General features: G+C 37.3%; 1 long non-coding RNA gene across 2 annotated transcripts; it reads left to right on the top strand.

The window, feature by feature from the left end:
- Positions 1–2687: 2687 nt before the first annotated feature.
- LOC122342060 lies at positions 2688–8398 on the top strand. 2 transcript variants are annotated; one of them, XR_006250513.1, is made up of 8 exons: positions 2688–2712; positions 2822–2927; positions 3079–3156; positions 5024–5217; positions 5474–6312; positions 7454–7522; positions 7702–7775; positions 8282–8398. It is a non-coding gene; the product is annotated as an uncharacterized LOC122342060 (long non-coding RNA). The 2 variants fall into 2 exon arrangements; XR_006250512.1 differs by lacking the exon at positions 5474–6312.
- Positions 8399–9454: the final 1056 nt, after the last annotated feature.

Here is a 9454-nt window from a genome sequence, read left to right as displayed (position 1 = left end):
AAATCTGTGTTCACTCCCAATATCAACAAAACGTTATTTCATAAATGTTTTGTTGCCTTCTTGTCTTCTACTTTATTATTATATTACTATGTTATTCTCAAAGTATTTTGACTTTATTTTTGTAATATTTAATCTCGTAGTGTTTCGACTTTATTTTCGAACTATTACAACTTTAATATTTTTTTTAAAAGGAGAAAACTTTTACAGACTCCGCGACAACAATCTGGCCATAATTACAGGATGCGAAAAAACTATTACAAGCCCTACCACACCACATAGCGATTACATCAGAGGAAGCCGAAAAGTAGTTTAGAGAGAGAAAAAAAATGAGTCAGTTCCCCAGAGGGTGAAGAGTGCGTCACATAACGTCCTGATATGGCAGACTCAGACAGAAGAAATATATTTTTTTAGTTTTATTTTTAACACGTAAAAACAAATAGTCAAGTAAAGGTAATTTACAGAAGTCTCCCACTTTAAAACACGCAGCCCACTACTAAAAGATGATTTTAATTTCTCTCGTCGACCACACTTTTGTGCTTCTTTATTTTCAAATGTCGATGCCATGAGTCAATGACTATAAAACAGCATATTATTCAAAAACAGCAGATATTCAACCATTTATGCAATAAACATGCTGTTTTTAACTTAAATGGTTTGATGATTTTAAGCAAAAAGTGTAAAAGTTCACCGGCTACATCTTATGGGCTTATGTCTCCACAAAACAGTTCACGTCAATCAAAGTAATGCCAAGTTTGCCACTAGTTAGTCAGTGCTGGATACAGCGACCGATCGGTGTATGGCATCAAAGGGACATCGATATCATATGACGATCGATCGTTGCAGCACTGTTTCAAGTCACACACACCTTTTGTGTTTGCTATATCAACATTGCTGTCCAAAAATAGAGGCTTATGCCAATCCCTACCCCTAAAACTAGCCCTACACAAAATGCATGCCCAGAATCAGTGAGAAATGATTAAGTAGGGTGTAAAAGCACCTCATGTCCATGTTTCACCTCACACTGCTGCCCCGGGAAGATCTGACCGTTTGTCACTTCCTGCGGTGTTATCTGGTAAACAGATTTTTAGAGAAAATTTTTGTTTTTTTACAGAAAGGATCGCATTTTAATATGATGAGTTTTATGCAACAAAGAGGTAAATACTGTTTCGCTGCTTAATATTTTTGTGGAAAATCAGTAGAAAGTTAAAAAAGGACATCCTTTTTGTAACATTATAAATCCTTGCACTCTGATAAAACTAATGCACCTTTGCTAATATGTATAAAAAAACAAAAACATACAGACTTCAAATTTTTGAAGGGTGATGAATTTCTTTAGTTATCATTCGAATCTATAGATGCTACAACTTTTATTTATAAAATGTCAAAAGCATTTAAAATAACATTATTTATCATTTATTAAGAAATTAACCTAAAAATTATTTCATGGCACATAATGCATAAAATAATATTTGTGTGCGGTCTAGTGAAAATCATGTTCACTCCTTCTGGAGAAGTTCTGTTTTGCCTCATAGTTTGGAACAAAAGAGTGATTGTGGCCGAGGGAAAATAGAGAAATACTAGACTGATTGTTTTGTAGTGGGTTTCAGACCTCTGCTGCGTGATGAATATGGGTTTACATATTACATATTCTCATTTCCTGTTCTACTCAGTCCAGTCACAGATTTGGGAGGGGGTTGGGTGCCGTCTCTGATGGAAGAACAGCTGGGGTGACTGAATAACAGCTCGGTGCTGATTTGAGACCTCTATGACAATGAGTCATGGGAAAACCAAGTTAAAAAGAGGTTAGCTCTTAGGAGGAAGGTCTTCTATGTAGAAATATTAAAAATATAAAAAGATGAATAAATTCAAATTAAGACATGCAGAGGGCTGGTGTACTGACATAACTTGCTACCTATCAGACTGTGCTACCAAATATATTTTGCAATCTTTTTAAGGGTAAATTTAGGAGTGCAGGTAGGTATGAACGTAAAAATAGCCTCAAACCACATGATCAAAGAACAAATCCGGCTCTCATCACACCTCGTGACATAACATCGACTTTGCTTTGCAACCTGGATGAATGAAAATGCTCAGAAAGATGACCGCCGACTGTTATGCTGAATTGATAAGACTGATAGATGATAAAAGCTTATCACTGATAAGACATGAAGCAGCTAATGATGGGAAAAAGCCCTGAAAATGCTGAAAGAACATTATTTAGGAAGAAGTAAACCAATATGTACACAACGTTAACCCAGCTACGCATGGCGGACAATGAGAGTGTTACTGACTACCTTATACGAGCAGAAAACAACATCACAGCTCTAAGAGATGCAGGAGTGATATATATATTATATTTATATATATATATATATATATATATATATATATATATATATATATATATATATATATATATATATATATATATATATATATATATTATTATTGTTATTATTATTAGTTAGTGAACGTTGGTGTAATTCATCTCTAAAAGAAAGGTGGCGGTAGGGGAAATAATGGGTCAGAAGACGGGAAAAACAAAGAAGACATTTCCCGAAAACAATGTGCTCATGAGAAGTTATTAAAATAACGGAGATTGAATCATATAAAGGAGTTACTGGCTAAAACAACGAACATGTCGATGAAGGCGATTTAATCCTGGAGAAATCCTCCTTCAAGAAACAGGGAGGAACTTCAGCGAGAAGAGAGGTTTAGAAAGAAACTTTAATATTTCTTTAATAACGATCATACTCTATAAATATTTCGGTTTCAGGCAAAATAACATTGAAATAGAAGTTGTCTGTCGTTTTTGTCGTAGAAGAATAGGCTTCCGGACAGACCGAGACAGATTGAGATGAATTTATTGGAGCAGCAGACAAGAGCTCAGAAAAGACTCGAGTCAGCCTGATGATTGAATATTTCGAGTAAGGGACCAGAAGAGTTCAACAAATACTTCTTTAAACCTGTTTTAGGAGCCTACACAACTATCGAAAGCTGTCTGCTCCTCAGCAAGCCTGCATTTCTTGAACTTGAACCTGAACCCTGGAAGACTCGAGCCTTTCTTTTTTCTTTCAGACAAATGCCCCCGGTTTGACCCTTTGACCCCTGACTGCAGTCAAGCACACAGTCCAGTCTGGGGATAGAGACGGACAGGTGACTGATGGAGGCTTCTTGGTCAAACATTACTATCATGTCAGATCATGTGTGTAAGATGTCTTTTATTCTTGTGATTTTAAGATCAACTTTAAGCCTGCGGTCACACGATCCTTGAGAAATCAGAAAAGGGGACGTTTAAAATAAAAGTAGGAAAAGAAAAGTAAAGCATTTCTCTAAAATAAAGGTATTTTGTAACATTATACATGTCTTTATCATCACTCGATCAATATAAAGCATCCTTGCTAAATAAAAGTAGTAATTTCTGTAAATGTCTGTCATTTTGACCCTTTCTTTTAGTGTGGCCTGGATGACTGGGGTTTCTCCTCAACTTGTGTCCAGACCCGCCATCATTTCTGTTTTGTAACTTTGTGAATAATATTTTTATTGTAGGCAATGGATTTGGTTTATAAACTAAAGGCTGCGTATAATATATTTTTGTGTCTTTGTCCGTGTCTGTCTGTGTGTGTGTGTGTGTGTGTGTGTGTGTGTGTGTGTGTGTGTGTGTGTGTGTGTGTGTGTGTGTGTGTTTTATCGCCGGCTCCGCGCCGCTCCGTTTTTTTTTTTACTGCAAATATAGATAAATATAATTTATTCGTTCTGTTGCTAAATGTTAAGACATGAGGTTATTTTTTTGTAAAAGGTAAAAGTGAAAAAGTGTAGGTTTCTCGTGTGTTTCTTGTATAATATTTCATGCCGCCTGCTCAATCTGTCAGTTATTTTTATTTCTTGTAGCTCAATGTTTCTGTAGACTCACTGATATCTTAAAGCAAAACTATTTATTCGTCGGATTTTAAACAATGTGTGTTAAATGTTTTCGGTTCGGCTTGAAATAAATGTTCTGATCTGAAATATTAATAATACTAATAATAATAATGATGAAGAATAAAATGCGTAAGTCAGTTGTAAATGTACTCTAAAAAAGTAGTATTATTATATTTATGATTATATGTATTTTTTAAACGGAGAGTAATCTTTAAAAAGCCGTCGAGAAGTTTTCTTCAAAGCCCGAGTGGCGGGAAAAGCGAAGCGCGCGCCTTCATGACTTCAGTGGTGTGTGTCGATACAAGCAGTGATGTTTGGGTTCACTAAATACTAAATACAGGTCTGTTTTATTAACATCTGCTCTGATCTGATCTCAGCTGCTGTTTTTGGGTCACCGGCTCTGTCCGTCCACGGCGAGGAACAAGTCGTTTTCTTCTCTGAGGAAATTAACTCTGATTTTAACTCCTTTTAACTCTTTACCAAAGAAGAAACCCAGATGTGGAGTGCATCCTAATCGAGGACTTGCTTAACTTTTGTTTTTATGTGCCTGAAGTTTCCATGATAATTCTATTATTACTTCTAGAAATGTATTCTTGGAGACATTATTATCTATTTGTACACCATCTATGACTACTTGTAACTCTAAATGTATTTTATCATTTCCAAATGTCACGAGTTTAGTTTTATTTCAAGGTGTTGAGACTCCTGTCATGAGTGATGGTAAAATCTAGACGATTAGTTTGGGCTACTTGATAAAAATAATTAGTTGACATGTGGTTATACAAAGTTACTTTTCTTTAGTAGAAGGTCTAAAGTGGACACTCAAAATAAAGTGAAAGCATACAGTCAGCTCCAGACCCTGCGGCCTCTCACAGCCTCGGTTTGTTCAGCTAGATGTGTTCAGTATATGTTTTAGACCCTGGAACAACATTTTAATCTAGAAATTTAGTCTTGACCGTATCTTTACACCTAACCTTACCAGTGAGTCTTGTCTAAAATCAGAGGAAACGGTAGATGAATGACACGGATCCTAAGCCTAAACTTAACAGAAACTATAAACAGGTTCTTCAGATCTGATTGGCTAATCACAATGTTGTTTTAGGGCAAACGAAGATGTTGAACCGGGAAGACGTCAAACTCTCTGAAATCAGGGTCTTCCCCATGCGGCCTCCTCCTCATCCTCCTCCTCCTCCTCATCCGATGGCCCTTGGCTCGGGGACCGGTCTGCAGTGGAGTCTTTTTGTTGTCTGGTCCCTGGATGATATGACGGTGCAGAGAATGTGTGTTGAGCCGAAGGTAAGAGGGCTGGATCTGTTTTATTTTAACGTTTAGCCTGTATGCCAAAGGATGAAATGACTCATTGAGAATAATGTGAGTTGATAAAGAGTTCCCAGGGAGCAAACACTTTCTTCTAAGCTCAGGAACAATCACTTCAAATATCAACCACTAACATTTACATGAACTTTATGAAGGCAAATAATGTGGTGAGATTAGGAGCAATTGTTTGGCACAGTAGAGGACGCTTGCAGTCATACGTCTTCTTGGGGCTCAGGTCCTGGGAGAACTGAGAGGATGCCTGAACATCCCGAGACATGAACATCAGAGAAAGAAGGGAGATGGTCTGGTCCTGGTCCTCTCCATCATCTCCACCAAGTTGTCTGGGACTCCGTCTGGGTGCGAGTCAACACTGATGAGCTCGTCTGACAAAACCTAGGGTCATGAAACCCCAGAACAAATGGAGTCAGTCCAGAGTCGGTCCTGGGAGTGTGTTCAACACAGGCTGCTGTGGCGAGAGAGGGCCGCATCTCGTTTCTGAGCGCTTTTCTGTGTTTATTCATCAGAAAGAGCTGTAGCATGTGTAGAAGATCTCCATCATTTACATCCAGATTGTGGCCAGGTAGCGTGAGCCATGCATCCAAGTGCACACACAGAGCACTAAGTAGTGAACATGCGCCCAGGGAGCTGGTTGTTCCTGTAAAGGGACCCTTCGTTTTGTTGTTTTAGGCTGAATCGAAACTGAAACAAAGTGTTTGATTTACTTTTTTTCACTCGTTTCATTCAGTCTTGACTGAGCTTGTAAAAGAAACACAAAGCATTTACTTTACATAAACGTATAGAAGTTAAAGCAAAGGTATAGTTGCTTTTGTTAGATCTCAACAGCAGAAAAGTTTCTTTCAAAAACCAGAAAAGGAAAGCCTGGGACATGAAACGGGTCTTTGGTGAACTAAGGTGTCTCGCCAGGAAAGCATTTTCTTTCTGGGAAACAGCCTGAAGGGGAGGGCATGACGAATCTCTGACAAGTTGCCTGTAGGGCAGCTAAAACAAACGCAACAGTTAAGACACTGATCGCAAAACCAAGCTGTAATAACAACATGGAGAGCGACACTGAAGGTGAGAAATAACGGTACTTTCTTTTTACTGCGGTTTCCACCTGTTTGGAGCTGCTTGAGCTTCTTGACTCATCTTCTGTAAACGTTTGGGGTTGACTTGCAGGTAAAAGCAAAACAGCATCGAAGTAGAAGTTATTATAGAAGTGAAGTGTTCCGGACAGACTTCACGAGCTGCCGTTATTGCATCAGAATGCATTATTGTCAAGTATATTATTATTAAAGTAATAATAATAATAAAAATGACCAGCCCTGATTTCTTGTGATTGTGCTCAGTTTTGTAACTGAAGAGCAGGAGCTTGTGAATTATTCGTTGAGTAAGAATGGCAAGAGTTTTTAATTCATCATTTATGCTTAAAAAAATCGTGTGTGTGTGTGTGTGTGTGTGTGTGTGTGTGTGTGTGTCTCCTGCAGCTCCGCTCCGTTTTTGTAAATGTGAAGAAATGATTTATTCGTTAGTAAATGTTAAGACATGAGCTTATTTTTTGTAAAGTTGAAGTTAAAAGTGAAAAAGTGTAGGTTTCTCGTGTGTTTCTTGTATAATATTTCATGCCGCCTGCTCAATCTGTCAGATATCTTCATTTCTTGTAGCTCTATGTTTCTGTAGACTCACTGATATCTTAAAGCAAAACTATTTATTCGTCGGATTTTAAACAATGTGTGTTAAATGTTTTCGGTTCGGCTTGAATTTGCCCGTGATGATCTGAAATAATAATAATACTAATAATGAAGAATAAAATTCGTAAATGTTAAGTCAGTTGTAAATGTACTCTAAAATAGTAGATCACAATAACCTGTACTGTGTAATATTAATAATTATTTCCTTATTTATTTTTGTAGATGCAGTATTTTTAGATTTCCTCCATTGCATTGTTTTAGAGTTAACAGAAATGCCCGTAAAACTAATGGATAAAGTCCCGGCAGTAAATGTTCTCTTATTTGACCGATTTCTGTATTTTTTAAACGGAGAGTAATCTTTAAAAAGCCGTCGTCGAGAAGTTTTCTTCAAAGCCCCAGTGGCGGGAAAAGAAGGCGCGCGCCTTCATGACTTCAGTGGTGTGTGTCGATACAAGCAGTGATGTTTGGGTTCACTAAATACTAAATACAGGTCTGTTTTATTAACATCTGCTCTGATCTGATCTCAGCTGCTGTTTTTGGGCGTCTGTGGAGGTGTCTGAGGAGAATCTGGAGACTTCTGCGCTGCTGTGAGTCTGGTGAGGATCTGACACGATATTATCAAGCAGCACTTTACAATAGTTTGAAGTCATTAACATTATGTAGAGTTACTGAATAGATCAGTAGTCCTGCAGTAAGGAGCTATACTTGATCTGGAAAGTCTGCCTTATTCTTTAGAAACACCGTAAAAATCAACAATGTTGTGTCATTTCACCAGACCTAAAACTTTCAGTTGAAGAAACATCACCAGCTCTGTCCGTCCATGAAGATCAAGTGGTGTCCTGCTCTGAGGTGAGACACATTAACTGTCATTTACCCTGGGCTTTTTTTTGCCAAAATCTGTTAATGTCAATTTCACTTTTAATAGCTCATGATAAGCGTTTAGATTATGTACATTATTTTTAGTTGAATACATGAACCGTGTATTTTCTGTCAGATAGAGATATCTGCATTTAAAAAAAATAATAGCCTGATAAAACATCTTTTTACATTATGATATTCAGTATTGCTGGTCGAGGTATTCTGGACAGGATTATATGATTCAATTATTCTAGCATTGTCAGTGAATTATTAATACTGTCTGGCAGGTTGTTTTTTAGTTTTTTTTGAAGAATGAAAAACGTCCAGTATATTTGTTAGCAATATTAAGCTAGGTGTTTATTCTGTGCTTGATAGCATTGATTTAAAAGCTAAGGAAACACCTACAGACCAAACTAATAAAACTTCAATTGACAAAGAAATGAATGCAAACAAGACACAGGGTTATTTCTAATGTCCTCTTTGTGTTTCTAATACAGATGATCGTTTTGGATGAACTGATGACAAGTGAACGTTTCTGAGTTCCCAGACCTACATTTCAAGCCTCTTTTAAAGTCTTCCCCTTCAAATCATCGGCTGCTTTACTGACAGGGAAAACCAGTTTTTACTGCCGAGGTACTCACTAAACCTGCTCAGGAGGCCACGCTAAACTAAAGTTTTCACTTCAAACATCTTTATACACTTTGACCGAACTGGACAAAAACTGTAGTCTTTTGGTTCATCTTAGATGTTCAGAAGAGTTTTGTAAAGCTCAGCTGGTGAAGCTCATTAGAGCATCACTTCCTTGTCTCATTTTAGACGGGTACTACTGATAATCAGTTTACACACACATGTGATGCAGTTACACACTCTCTCACTAATTCCTGTCCAGGTTAATGATGTGGACTAGAACTTAGAATGGATTGTACCACTGCTATGACATTATTATACTCTTACATTACAAAGGGTTTTAGTTACGTTTGGGGGAAATAGATGTTACACGGTAGTCATGAAGAACAACAACAATAAAGTGTCCCAGAGGGATGTCATTCGGGGCATGAACGTGATTGTTTACATCCTGAGAATTTAAAATGCTATTAATAGTATGTGGAGATACAATAAGAAACATTATTATTTAGATTATAGTGTTCTGTTTTACTCTGAATCTCTACAACCTCAGCCCAGTTTGGATACGGATAGATGAAGTTGAGTTCATTTAAATACAGTGTTCATGGTGATAATAAAACAACCGTTTAGGAGCCCTTTCTGCTAACATGCAGATCCGTATTAAAAAGCTGTGCACTGGGATTTAAGAGAAATCTCTAAAGACCGAGGCCTGCATTCACAAAACACTTTCTTACCACTAAGAGATCTCTTAAATAGTTTTTAGCTAAGTTTACTTTTCAAAAACAGCTGAGACCATCTTTTACTGAGAAATAGAGAGAAGTCTTGACCTGAAGTGACCTCGTGCCGCCGTGGATGATGTCAGCAGGCTCACTAACTTTGCACACAGTGATCGGCTGATAGTCTCTGTCGGAGATTTATTCATAGAAATATTGTAGAGAGCGCTATTATGGTCCCATGTTCAAATAAAAATGCTAATAGCCACATTCAAAAGATTTGACACTAATTAAATGTTCAGCTACATGTACATGTATCCTTCTCATAAACAA

This window comes from Puntigrus tetrazona, chromosome 3, assembly GCF_018831695.1.
Source record: "Puntigrus tetrazona isolate hp1 chromosome 3, ASM1883169v1, whole genome shotgun sequence".
Lineage (NCBI taxonomy): Eukaryota > Metazoa > Chordata > Actinopteri > Cypriniformes > Cyprinidae > Puntigrus > Puntigrus tetrazona.
This window is presented reverse-complemented; position numbering and strand designations above follow the sequence as displayed.